The following is a 14,881-nucleotide window of genomic DNA, read 5'->3' as shown; positions in this document are numbered from 1 at the left end:
AGTTGCTTGTTGCTAGAATATTGAAATAAATTTTTATATTTACTTTGGAGCCCTACAATGTTACTAAGCTAAACTAGAATTTATAATAATTTTATTGTTGGGTGGATTTTCTGTGTATACAATCAAGTCATCTGCATAAAAATGTTACTGGTGACAGGACAGAATTCTGACTTTAGGGGTCCCAGAAAACCAGATTTAGTCACATGTAAGCTTAGAGCCAGGTGTATTGCAGCGTGAAATGAACTTAGTCTGGAAGCACTGTGAAGGAAAGGAAGGACCAGACTATTAAACCCTGCTCTGGAGGGACCAGCATCCTAAGCTCTGTTCTAGAGGGATCAGTTTTCTAACGCCTGCCCTGGAAGGACCAGCATCTAGACCCTGTGCTGGAGGAACCATCAACCTAAGACTTGCTCTGGAGTCACTGAGACTTACAGGGTTCTGCAGAGGAAAGGCAATGAGGAAAACAAAGTTATACTTAGTCAGCGCTCTGTGGTCATACTGTTCCTGATTGACCATTATCTCAAGTCTGACTCTATGAAGTCCTGTTGGTGTCTTTTTTCTGCAGTTGCCAGAGGTTCAAATTCCATTTCATTAAGAGAAATCTGTCTACAGTCTCCCTGTTCCAGGAACCTGAGATAACTGGGGAGAAATGACTCAGACAGAGATCATGCAAGATGGGAAAATGGAGTTAGTTTGGATAATGACTAGATCCCCTTTTATTTCTCTTACAGGAGTCCCCGTTACAAAGGCAGTTTTAATAATAATCTGAACACATGCATGTTTTACATCTATATCTCCCCACGGCAATATTAAGTAGAATTGGTAAGTGTGGCTACTGTTTTCTTCTTCTTAATCTAAGAAAAAAAGCACTCAGAATTTTACCATTTGAGTGAGCATAGCAATCCATCGTTCAGAGGTGCTCTTCATGTTCACTAAGTCATCAATATTTTCTAATTTTGAAGCTGTTATGAATTGTTGTTCACACCTCCCATCTGCTGTGTTTCCTTAGGACTGGATTGTAAGTTGAAGCATCATAATCTATTATATATTTCTGTTGAAACACACCTGAGCACAATGCCTATGCTCAGTGTGTGGCACCTCCAGCAGGACACACACACACACACACACACACACACACACACACACAGCATTTATTGATCTCATGATTCCAGGGGCACAAGAATACAGACAACTTATAACTAACAGCAGCACATCTCGTGACAAGGCCCCTCGGCTGCATTACAAATGGCAGAGAAGTGGAAAGGAAGAGCTGCAGGCAGAAAGGGCATTTGTGTCAGCAAGGAAGCAAGAAAGTGGGGAAATATCAGGCTCCCTTTTAAAATAGCGTGAATCCATGGGAATTAATTCACACAAACTTGACTCACTCCTATGAGAGAGCATTAGTGTATTCATGAGGGTAGAAACACAGACTTCATTACTCTGTCTCTTAAAGGTTTCTCCACCAAACCACCACCAAGTTGTGGTATCATGATTCAAGTATTCCTCTTCCTCTTCCTCTTCCTCTTCTTCCTCCTCCTCTTTCTCCTCCTCCTCCTCCTCCTCCTCCTCCTCCGCTGCTTCTTCTTCTTCTTCTTCTTCTTCTTCTTCTTCTTCTTCTTCTTCTTCTTCTTCTCAAGACAAGTTTTCTCTGTGTAAGAGCCCTAGCTGTCCTGAAACTCACTCTGTAGACCAGGTTGGCCTCAAACTTACAGAGATCCCGAGAAGATTCAAATCCTATTTGAGTGAAAGTACTCAGCACAGGGTACTGAGTTCACTGGCATAGGCTGAATGTTTGAGGATAAAGAGTTTTACATTCTCTTAGATATTATTTCTCCCTAATACTATTTCTTCCAAATCTCATTAAAACTTAGGCATTCTACATATCCCCACGATACACAAGGGACTCATAATAAAATGGATAGTGCTTTGTTCAGATTGTTTTGCTTTCATCAAACTGACAAACACTAAGAAAACTCAGAATAGGCATGAGATGAATGGATGAAGACGGCTGCTGGAGTGGGAAGAAGCCCAAGAGGAGGGCAAAACAAGAATGGAGGTTAGAGGGAGCCTGAGATGCATTGACATTGTCATTGATGATGCCGGTGACAAGCACCAAACCACTAAAATTCTGTTCCCTTATATTATTCTTTCTTCCGTAAGGATGGATACAAACAAGTACTTGATATGAAATTATGCTTTGAACTATTTTGGCGAGTATGTCCTAGACCTATTTCAGAAGACTAGGTGTTTGTCCCGTTCACATTCAATCTTTCTAAATCTGGACCTCTCCAGGAGATTCTCCAGCCTATGGCCCTGCAGGTCAGCATTCTTTGAAGTATCCTTTATGGGGGACGATTACAGAGGAAAGTTAATAGACACACACCAGTACTGCAGCCACAAGCACCAGCAGCACCACCACCAACCAACACCAGCACCACCACCACCAACCAACACCAGCACCACCATGACGGCCACCACTACCAGCACCAGCACAATCATGACCACAACCACCACCACTACCAGCATAACCATCACCACCACCACCATCATCACTACCACTACAATCACCACCAGCAGTGCATAATCACCACCACCAGCAGTGCATAATCACCACCACCAGCAGCACAACCAACATCACCAATACTACTACCACCACCATCACCTCCACCACCACCATCACCTCCACCACCACCATCACCATCACCATCACCATCACCACCATCACCATCACCATCACCTCCACCACCACCATAACCTCCACCACCATCACCACCACCGTCACCTCCACCACCACCATCATTATCACCTCCACCACCACCATCACCACCACCACCACCATCACCATCACCTCCACCACCATCACCATCACCACCATCACCTCCACCACCACCATCACCATCACCACCATCACCACCATCACCATCACCACCATCACCATCACCATCACCTCCACCACCACCATAACCTCCACCACCACCATCACCATCACCACCATCACCACCACCACCATCACCACCATCACCATCACCATCACCTCCACCACCACCATAACCTCCACCACCACCATCACCACCACTACCACCATCACCTCCACCACCATCACCATCACCTCCACCACCACCATCACCATAACCTCCACCACCACCATCACCATAACCTCCACCATCACCATCACCATCACCACCATCACCATCACCTCCACCACCACCATCACCATCACCTCCACCACCACCATCACCATCACCTCCACCACCACCATCATTATCACCACCACCATCACCATCACCACCATCATCACCTCCACCACCGCCATAACCTCCACCACCACCATCACCATCACCATCACCTCCACCACCACCATAACCTCCACCACCACCATCACCATCACCACCATCACCACCACCACCATCACCACCATCACCATCACCATCACCTCCACCACCACCATAACCTCCACCACCACCATCACCACCACTACCACCATCACCTCCACCACCATCACCATCACCTCCACCACCACCATCACCATAACCTCCACCACCACCATCACCATAACCTCCACCATCACCATCACCATCACCACCATCACCTCCACCACCACCATCACCATCACCTCCACCACCATCACCATCACCTCCACCACCATCACCATCACCTCCACCACCACCATAACCTCCACCACCACCATTACCATCACCTCCACCACCACCATCATTATCACCACCACCGCTACCATGACCAGCGTGACCAGCATACCCACTACCACCAACAGAACAACCAGCAGCAGCAACAGCAACAACAGCAGAGACAGCAGCAGTGATTCTGTGAGCTAATATGTGCCTTCTATTAGAACTCAGTAGACATCTCACATGCGGATGAGCATGAGCATGATGGGTTTGTAAAAAGATGTCTGTCATAGTACAGAGCATTGTATATAACACTAAAACTGAGTATAAAATAGACTTCTGGATATTGGGATCCGTTGGAATGAAGTAGTATAATAAAAGGACCAATAGAGTTCAAGACAGTAAATATAGGTTTGATTTTCATCTTTTCCCCTTAATGTCCAACCCTGAGGGTATTCGTTTAAAAATTCTGAGTCTCTGTTATTTGATGTGGGATGTCCTTCTATATATGTGTTGCTCTTACTGGTTAATGAATAAAGCTGCTTTGGTTTGTGACAGGGCAGATTATAGCCAGGCTGGAAGAGATATATATAGAGAGAGTAGGTGAGTCAGAGAGATGCCATGTAGTTGCCGAGGGAGACATGCTGTACCCTTACCAGTAAGCCACATCCTCATGGTGATACAGAGATTAATAGAAATGGGTTAATTTCAGATGTAAGAGTTAGTTAATAAGAAGCCTGAGCTAACCGGCCAAGAAGTGTTGTGATTAATATAGTTTCTGTGTCATTATTTAGGTCTGGACAGCCAGGAAATGAAAGCACAGCCTCTGCTTACAGTTATTCATCACTATAAACATTATATTATGATTGAACAAATCAGTAGATGTCAAATCACCTAGTCTGATATCTGTAGCCAAAAAAGTACAAATTCTTTTAATTCCATGCCAGATATTTGCTAAAGTGGATTTTAAATATTCTTTATTAATAGTACAATTAATATAATTATCATTCATTAGCAGTAACTTCCAGGATTTAAAATATATAGGGGCTTGGAAGATGCCTCAGAGTTAAGAGCACTTATTGCTCTTGTAGAGGACCTGGGTTCAGAACCCAGCACCCACATGATAGCTCACAGCCATCTGTCACTCTGAGCTCTGAGGGTGCCAGCATGCAAGCATGCATATACTCAGGCACACACACACACACGTAAAATAAAAATAAATCTCAAAAATAAATATAGAAGGGGAGATAAATTTTTGCAGGAAATAAAGAAGACAAGAGCCACCATTATAGCTAATTAATGTGTGTTTAACAAGAGTAATCAACTTCTGTTCACATTATGAGAACTCTAGGTCCTGCCTGAGAGACAGTAGCCTGGTCCTTTGGGAGAATAGTTTGTAGGTTCAGACTGAACTAAAGCTGACTGACCCATCCTAGACCATCAAGGCAATTTTGGTAAAGCCCAACAATTTCGGAAAGGGAACGGCTACTTTGAAGCAGTAATGCACGAGGCCAAAGGCACTTCACTCAGTTGGGGTTCTCATCTCATTTCCTGGACATTTGGCCTTGGACATTTAATGAAGGCTTATGCTGGGTCAGATTCTCTTTTCGACTTCTCAGCTCTTCGTTGCCAGTGCACAGAGTAAATGTTTGATCTTGGCCTCATTGTCCAAAATTGCTCAATTTCCAAATTTTTACGATTTGTACCCTTAAAAACTCCTGCTACTAATTGCGCGTGTAATGGCTGAGATTAAGTCATGTGACTTAAAATTCTGTGACCTTAATCCTAAAGCTCTTGATTTCTTCATTACCATTTGTTCTCTTCCTTAAGAGGAAGGCTTTCATCCCTGCAACTTTAAACCAAGGCATCTGGAACCCAGTCAGCTCGCTTTGTGAAGGAGCCAGATTGAGAAGCTTACCACGAGGTGGCGCTAAAGACCCAGCAGAAGCCGGTGGCTGGAAGACAAACTGCACTGTATTTTCCTGTGTTGTCCGGCATGCCTGGGATCTTAGAGGAAATTTTGGCTTGAGTCTGATGGAGTCTGGTGCAACAGTCTTTCCACAGTGCTTGGCATCTAGCGTAAAAGTCTTGAGCTTTGCGGTCGCTTTCCAACATCTTTACAAGATCGTGAGTGACCCATTCTGCCTCTCCTCCCTTTTCTTCAGTTCCCAAGTCTGGGGGCCCAGCTGATGCATCTTCACTCACTCGTGTGAGTATCTACAGCCCGGAAGTATGTGTTATCCATGGAGTCAGGAGTTTGATCTCAGAATCCAGGTCTTCAGTTATTTGTGGTTTTTTAACCTGTTATCGGAAGGAGACTCGGGTATCATGGAGTAAGGGTGTGCTCAGGACATGCACTTGGGAAATAGGATTCTGGGAACTGAGCTGTGCTCAGGAAAGGGGCATAGGGAAATGTTGTGATTCTTGTATTCACGACAAGTCCACAATTTATCCTCTGCCAATACACACTATCTGCATTCTCTGCCAATACACACTATCTGAATCCACAATTCATCTTCTGCCAACACACACTACCTGCATCCACAATCAATCCTCTGCCAAGATGCACTAGATGCAGGAAACCTTATGTTCTGTCTATTCATTCATTTACACTAAACCTCCCTTTTATCCTTGTTTTTTCTTCGATGCAGTTCTTGGACATTTAACTTAATTCTAAGGCAAGATAGTCTCTGGTCATTTCTTTTCAAGGAAAAGTTTTTGGGAATGCATTTCTAAGTATTTCTAAACTGGAATATTATTCAGCAGCAAAAGAAAATGAATTAGGGCTGATGAGACAGCTCAGTCAGTCAGGTGCTTGCCATGTGTCTTAGTAAGGTTTCTATTGCTGTGATAAAAAAAAAAAAAAACATGACGAAAGCGACTTGGGGGGAAAGCCTTGTACTCAACATGAGAGCTCATCATTGAAGTAAGTCAGGACGAAACCCAAGCAGGGCAGGAACCTGGAGGCAAGAGCTGGTGCACAGACAGAGCAGAGGGCTGCTTCCTGCTCGCTCCCCATGGTTTTCTTCCTTCCTTTCTTCCTTTCTCCCTCTCTCCCCTCTTCAACATTTTTCAAGATTTATTTATTCTTATTTTATGTGCAGTGGTGTTTTGCCTGCATCTATGTCTGTGTGAGGCTGTCAGATCCCCTGGAACTGGAGTTACAGGCAGTTGTGAACTGCCATGTGGGTGCTGGAAATTGAACCCAGGTCCTCCGAAAGAGTAGCCAAAGGATCAGGGCTGGGTAGAAAGCCTCCAGGCCTACAGGGAGCAGTGAGTTTGAAAGCCCTGAGCTGGAAAGGGATATAGCACACGCTAGGATCTGAAAGATAGAGCTGAGAGAGCAAGGAGAATATTCAGGAACAGGCTCCTTCAGGTGCGTCCTCAGGCTCTGTAAAGAAGATCTTTATTTAAATGCCATGTTCTACAGATCTTTGAAGTGGTTGAAGATTACCTATCTGTGCAGAATACAATCTCTATGTATCTAAAGAATCTAATTAGTCTGACTAAAAGTATAATAAACATGAATGACTATTGACCTATAATACCTAATAACTATATAACTTAAAGATATTAATATCTTCTTCATATCAGAATATTAAAAAAACTCTTTAAATAACAGTGCACAAAAGGAGGACAATGACCTCAAAATGTAAACAATGTATAAATATTTTGATCAGAGGTAGAAGTGTATAATATAATATAATATAATATAATATAATATAATAAATATTACTGAGGGACAATGGTTTATACTCTGTCAATTGTATTTTAATAAAACGCTCATTGGCCAGTAGCCAGGTAGGAAGTATAGGTGGGACAACCAGGCAGGAAGTAGAGATATGATGACAAGAACAGGAGAATTCTGGAAGAGGAGTCTGCAGTTCTGATCCAGCCACAGAGCAAGCGAGATGTAACTGCCTTGCCAAAAAAGGTACCAAGTCACCTGGCAAACATAGACAAGAATAATGTGCTAATGTAAGTTATAATAGTTAATAAGAACCCTGAGCTAATGGGTCAATCAGTTTATAGTTAATGAAGACCTCTGAGTAATTTCTTTGGGACTTAATGACTGTGGGAAACAGGCAGGACAGAAACCTCAGTCAACAAAATATATCCTAAAATTGTATCAACATAAAAAAATGTCTTAAACAGAGATAGAAACATGCATGCATACAATCTGACAAAATAACTTTTATAGATGTACAAATATTGTAAACAGAAATAGGAGCATATTCAATATAACAAATATAATTTGAACTTGTATCAATAGACAACAATCTATACTAATATAAATTGTCCATAAATAATATCTCACAAGTATTCACCGTATTACTCACTATTATTATTTGTGTGAATAAGTTCACACTAAATTACCTATTATCCCATTCAATTTTCCCTCTTTTTTTTTAAAGATCTGAGCCTACATAATTTCCATCCCAACCCGCAACCCTATATGAGTAATAATCAACCCTGAAATGGTGTCCCTAATTTTGAGGACAAAGTTCGTTGGGACTGGGGACATCATCTTCTAGAGTTGCTTCCAGCTGTCATGGGGGCAATGTTTTTTTTTCTATGGGATCCTGTAAAAGTAAAATGATGATTAAGTTTCAAGATTGCTGTTTTGTATAATTGTAAATGTCTCTGAATGGTTGATAGGGTTCTTTTTGATTTGTTTGTTTTGAAGTTCTTATTTGGAGTTCTGGCCAGAACTTTGTAAGAAGGTACACCATTTCCACAGCTGGTACCCAAAAACCAGTCTCATAGTAGTGCTGTCAGCATCATGACATCAAATTAACCAGGTGGAGTTGTAGCTGTGGGACCCCATCTTCCTCCTGGAAGCTTCAGAAATTACTGCAGGAAAATCTACTGTTCTACCTAAAATAATGTTAAGAAAACTTAAACATTATTCATATAGACATATATTCAATGAAAGATACAATATAGACAAAATGGGTATGAAGAAAAGTAAAATATTTCTTCCTTAAAATCTATTTTCTTTCTGTCCCATAACAGATGGCTCCTGACATGAGACAGAAATTCTGAATTTTTCTTTTAACAACATGGTTGGATTTAGGAAAAGATAGTTCATATTCAACTCCAAAGCCAGCTCTTATTTTTAAGCAAAGATGTATATACATGTCCAGATAATCAAAGTTTACCATGCAGATAATACAGCATCATAAGTCAGATTTCTCTTTGCATGTTGATTCTTTCTGAATAGCTATCTTTTAATCTTTAGGCATCTAGTTGTCCAAGGTCTCTCAACTCTTTGAAGATGAATATTTTTCTGCAAAGACAAGAACAAAACCCTGCCCTAACCCTTATAAGGCTTTCTTACCACATGCATGGTTGTCACCTTTGTGAATGAGCTGTCATTTTCTCTTTCTCAAGAGGCTTCTCTTTTTCAAACCTAATCTTTATTAATTTTGATAGTATCCATAGCTTTTCTTCTCCTGTGGAAACAAGAGCAAAACTCCTTCCCCAATGTAGCGCATTTCCTGGTTTCCATTATGAAATCAGTACCTCCTTGAAATAAACTGACTGATTTAATTCAGAAGTTTCTTCTATTATCCAATGTCTCTCCTGCCATTGTTCCTTTCTCATTAGTATTAAGAAAATCCAAGGTTAATAAGGCATTATGCAATCTATTTCTGGAGGTATTTTCCATCTATTTCTGTTTGTTTAACATATCATTTATAGTTTGATTTGATATTTGTATAACTGCCTGACATATAGGCTTGTGTGGTATACCTGTAATATGCTTTATATTATAATAAGCAAAAAACTGTTTCATTTTCTTAGATACATATAATGGACCATTGTCTGTCTTTATTTATGCAGGTATACCTGTGATGGCCATGACTTCTAATAAATGCATGATTACTGAATTGGCCTTTTTTGAGCTCAAGGCCATTGAAAACCTGAAGAGGTGTCAATGGTGTGGTATATATATATTTCAATTTTCCCAATTCTGTGAAGTGGAACAACACATCCATCTGCCAGATCTCATTCCATTGAGTACCCTTTGGGTTACTCCCTGCAAGTAGTGGTGTTTGGTTATAGAAAGAGCAAGTATGACATCTATTTATAATCTCCTTAGCTTGTTGCAATGTAATAGAAAACTCTTTAAACCTTTTCTGTTGACATGATATTCCGTATGAAATACTTAGTCCTTCCAATCAATAATTGATCAATTTCTGCATTACCTCTACTAGAGAATCTGGCCGACCTGTAAGAGATCGTATGTGTGTTGTGTATATGGAACAAAGTCAATTCTTGATTGTATCTTGCACCTGGATAAATAGTGAAGTCAATTCTATATCATTTGGTATAAATTCAGTGGTTTTAATATGCAAGACAACTCTTTCTGCATATTGCAAATCAGTAACTATATTGAGAGTCCTTTAAAATCCCTTAGTAACATGAGAATAGCATATAATTTTGCCTTCTGGATAGAATTAAAAGTGCTTTGTTCCACCTTACTTAATTCTTCTGATTTGTAACCTTCTTTCCTGATTTATTTGCATCAGGATAAAATGTACAGGCTCCAGTTATTGGTGCATCATGTACAATTTGGGAAAGAATCCAAGTAGTTCTCTTTATAACTTTAATTCTATCACTTTTGAAATAACTGCTATTAATTTCTCCCAAGAAATTAGCACAAGTTCTTTGCCATGGTTCATTGTCTTTCCATATTTTTTTTTCAATTTCATCAGCATTAAATGGAACTATAATCTCTGCTGGATCTATACCTGCTAGTTGACGAAGTCTCAGTTTTCCTTTTATGATTAATTCAAAGACTTTTTCCACATAAACTTTTAATTTTTTGCTTGATTTATGTGGTAAAAAGACCCATTCTAAAATAATACCTTCCACCTGCATTAAAATTCCTGTCGGGGAAATTCTGGAATGCAATATGACTAGAATAAAATTAAGATTTGGATTCACTCTATCTACATGTGCCTCCTGTAATTTCTCTTCAATGACCATCAATTCTTTCTATGCTTCAGCTGTTAGTTCTCTGGGACTATTTAAGTCTTTGTCACCACCTAAAGTTTTGTTTAAATGAACTATTATATCAGGTGTTATCCCCACAGCTGGTCATAGTCTGGAAATGTCTCCTAGCAACCTTTGAAAGTCATTAAGAGTCCACAGTTGTGCCTTTTGTGTTCTAATTTTCTGTAAAGCTATTTTATAACCTAGGTAATTGATGGTATCTCCTCTCTGTATTTTTTCAGGAGCAATTTGTAATCCCCATTTTGACAAAACTTTCTTTACTTCTTCAAGTAAAGAAAGTTTACTTCTTCAACCTTCTTTCTAAAATATCTGCACTTGTGTCAGATAACAAAATGTCATCCATGTAATGGTTAATTATAAACTCTGGAAATTGCTTACGTATTATTTCCAATGGCAGATTTACATAGTATTGGCACAGGGTGTGACCATTGAGCATTCACTGTGAGAGGACGGTCCACTGGTTTCTTCTAGTAGACTGATAATTATTATAAGTAGGCACTGTGAAAGCAAATTTTTTTCTATTCTTTTCTTGTAAAGATATAGTGAAGAAATAATCCGTTAAATTAATTACTATAAGAGGCCATCCTTTTGGCAATAGAGAAGGCAGAGGAATTCCAGATTGTAGAGGGCCATAGGTTGAATAAGCTTGTTGACAGCTCTTAAATCTTAGTACTTTCCAAGTGGGGTAGATGGTCTTTCCAAGGAAATTACCAGATATACAGTTGAAACTCTGTGTAAGTCATCCCATGGTCTGGCATGTGCTGATGAAGCTAAATCCTCTCTTTGTACCTTCTGTCCCTGCTCATCAATTTCAATAAATTCCTCAATCTTTTCAAATCTTTTTACTACTGCCTTTTGTAAAATCTGAATCTCCTGTCCAGTGTTCTTTTCTAATGCTTTCAGTGAGGATTCCAAGGTATGAAACTTGTCCAGTAAAGATAATCTCTCATCCTTGGACATAATATTGATTACATATTACCTTCCTGGAGAGATAACTTATCCATTAATCTATCATAACTTTGCAACAGATTCCAATAGTTAAATTCAATAGCACAAATTCTGTCAGATAATTTTGTCAAATTGATACTATCCCTTTCCATAGTATTGAACCATTTTTAAATGATATAATATTGAAAACAAAACTAATTCCTAGAATCAAATAAAGGGATGTAGAAGGAAAATTGCATAATCCTTGCAGAATACCTTGCATAGTATAAACAAAATAATTTTTGAACTCCTGGATGTTATCAGTCATTTTTTGTAGCTCTTCAGATCTTACCTTTTATAAAGCAATTACAATGAATTAGAGTAGGTATAATAATTGTTATCGGTCAACAGGCGTTGCAGTTGCAGCTGTGTGTCTGAAAGACTCCAGCAGCAGCAAACAGAACATGTTGCTTACTTAGGTACTAAAAAATATGTTTTGTTTAACAAATTAAGAACAGTTATTAAGGTGATCAAACGATTCTGAGAGTTGGGGCCCAGGATAAAGAGAAAACCCAAAGTTTTCCATCAGTGCAAGCTGCAGACTGTGTGCACTGCAGGGATCGCAGGCAGCAGTGTGTAGGGTGGCATGTGGGTTACCGTCTGGGGACTGCTGAGCAGCGGCCTGCTGCATCTGAGGGCTGGCTAGAGCCACTGGCAGGAGAGTCAGAGCCCAATGCACCACATAGCTGGTGGACCTATCCCAAAAAGTGTGGACAGGGCCCCATGTTGGGCAGCAGATGATGACGGAAGTTACAAAATAATCCAACACTACTTTAGAATTACATATAATAAAGGGTTATTTATTTAGTGGAGACTCACAGATCACTGTCCTATATCACAGTCCTCTGCATGAATGGGGACCAGGAACAGAGTCTAGCAGCCAGCAGCAAGAGAGCAAGCACAAACTTTACAGCTGCATTTATAGTATAAGAGACCATGCCCAACTGGGCTGGAATCTTAAAGGCTATTGGCCAAAGGAGCTCCTGCAGCACTTCCCCTGTGGATTCTGGATGGGGATAGAAGAGGTATTTAGCCATCACTTAATGTGAGGGTTTAAACATTGATGGGCCTGTTTTCCTTTGGTGTGGGCAGGTGCTCAGTGAGCCAAGGTATGATGAGGCACATGGGCAAATTCTTTTTAGCAAGAAGAAAATATTAGTGATATTGCTTGTCTAAATAACATATCCTGTAGACTTACATCTAATGTCTGTGGAGTTGTTACCAAGTCTCTTAGTCTTTGGTTAAACTTTCTTCTGAGTGCTAAAGACCATGCAGTTGGCCAACATTAACTTTTTTTTTTGTGCTGTCAAGACCAGTTGAGCAACTAGTCCTCAGGGGTCACTTGGGCTTGAGAGGAACCTCAAATTCTTTTAGCCTCTCACTAGTTGTCCATCAATGTGAGGATAAGCTAAAGGCTTTGCTTTATGTGCTGCAACTCCCTTTGAAGCCTTGAGGAAATCTTTCCTACATTGAGCCTCCTTTTCTAGACTGGACAATGTTTCTGATTCATTGAGTGGGGTTTCCATGGCCTCCATGAACAAGACAAATGACCGGTGACCTTAGCCCCCAGTGACTTAGACCTCATTGACCTCATAGTGAAAATGGAGAAAAAGTCTCCCATTTTAGTCCTTCTAACCACATTAGAAAAACCTCCAAGAATGATTATTAAACACCCAGATGATCAGTTTTACATGAATTTGTACTTTTTAACTACTGTATAATATTTTAATAGCCAAACACTACTGAATAAACTTTTGTTTAACAAACATTTTAACCAGTCCTTAAAATAGTTGATATCTGACCTTGCCAACTTTAATACAGTATATCACCTCTAAATCTCACTTTTATGTATCTTAAACTTACTCAGAACTTCATAACTTATGAAACCTTTCCAATCTTCATTTTTCTGGAGCCATCCAGTCATCATCCTCTTCATGTATCTAAGTCCTTAATAACTAAGGTTATTCCCACATTTATATTCCTCTAACATGTCCTTTAGTGTGCTGGCTCCTTTTGCTAATACCACGAGGCACAGGAACATTAACAAATACAGGTATGATCAGTTGTGAAACTTTTCACCCTGGTGGAGGGGGATAAAACAGTGTCTGTCCCATTCCCATAAATCCCAATGACAATGCAAAGTACAATTCACCGAAATCACCTTTACTGAGCTTACTTACTGAATATAATTGAGGGGACACTTACAGGAGTTTGGATACTGTGTGGATTGATTAAAAATGGCCCCCATAGTCCCATAGAGAGTGGCACTGTCAGGAGATTTGGCTTTGTTGGAGGAAGTATGTCATGGTCACTTTCTGCTGCCGGCTGATAGGGATGTAGAACTCTCACCTATTTCTCCAGTACCATGTCTGTCTGTACACCACCATGCTGCCCGCTTTGACAATGATGGACTAAACCCTCTGAAAGTTGAATTGAAATTGTATAAGAAAATTAGTATTTCCTAGGTGTAATCTGCTAAATTAAACCTTTGAGAAAACACAAGTTAGTCTTCATATGAATACATGACATCACTACTATAATCAGACTTTTGGTTTTAATGGGTGTATGTAGGCAATAGGAAAAAAAACAGCAAATAGATCACAAAACATCGAATTGATATGTACAGTATCTAGTCCAACACAACTAGAAATCCCTCTTAAAGCTGTGATGCTGCAGATGACTATAGAGAGATCTACACACAGAGGGTCTCCCCATTCCCTCTGCGTAGGAGCATCCCATTAGCTGTTTTAACCACAGATATGTATACCAATAATGGTATACATAAAGGGTGAATAGTCATTCAGATCCTAGCAGCCTAATCTCTAACAGGCCTGGTTAACATACTACTTTGGGGTATTTTAGTGGCAGCCCTCTGTTAGTTAAATTCTCCATTGTGTGATTCACTATCTCCCAAGCATTGGTAAATCCTTTATACCACCAGTTTTACTCTTGTACAGTAAAGCTTCAAAATGGAGTGCTACCCAGTACCTGAGATGCGATTTACTGCGTCCACAAAATTAACTCCAAATGGATCTTACACCTAACTGTCAAATTGGAAGTGTAGAACTTATAGAAGATACCTGAGTTTGGCCAACTGTCTAGACCTCGGGAGCTTTCCTTACCAGTCTAATGCATAGAGAAGAAACAGAACTCCTTCTCTAAAACTAGAAATACGCTTGGGAGAGCTGGTAAAGGGCTGGGCCAGGGCCTTTGGGAATGGGGTTGCTTCAGATCCAGAGAACCCAAGT

This window comes from Microtus oregoni, unplaced genomic scaffold (assembly GCF_018167655.1).
Source record: "Microtus oregoni isolate MIOR12 unplaced genomic scaffold, Mior012 000026F_ref0000081, whole genome shotgun sequence".
Classification (NCBI taxonomy): domain Eukaryota; kingdom Metazoa; phylum Chordata; class Mammalia; order Rodentia; family Cricetidae; genus Microtus; species Microtus oregoni.
The sequence above is the reverse complement of the archived record's forward strand: the minus strand, read 5'-3'. Positions refer to the sequence as shown.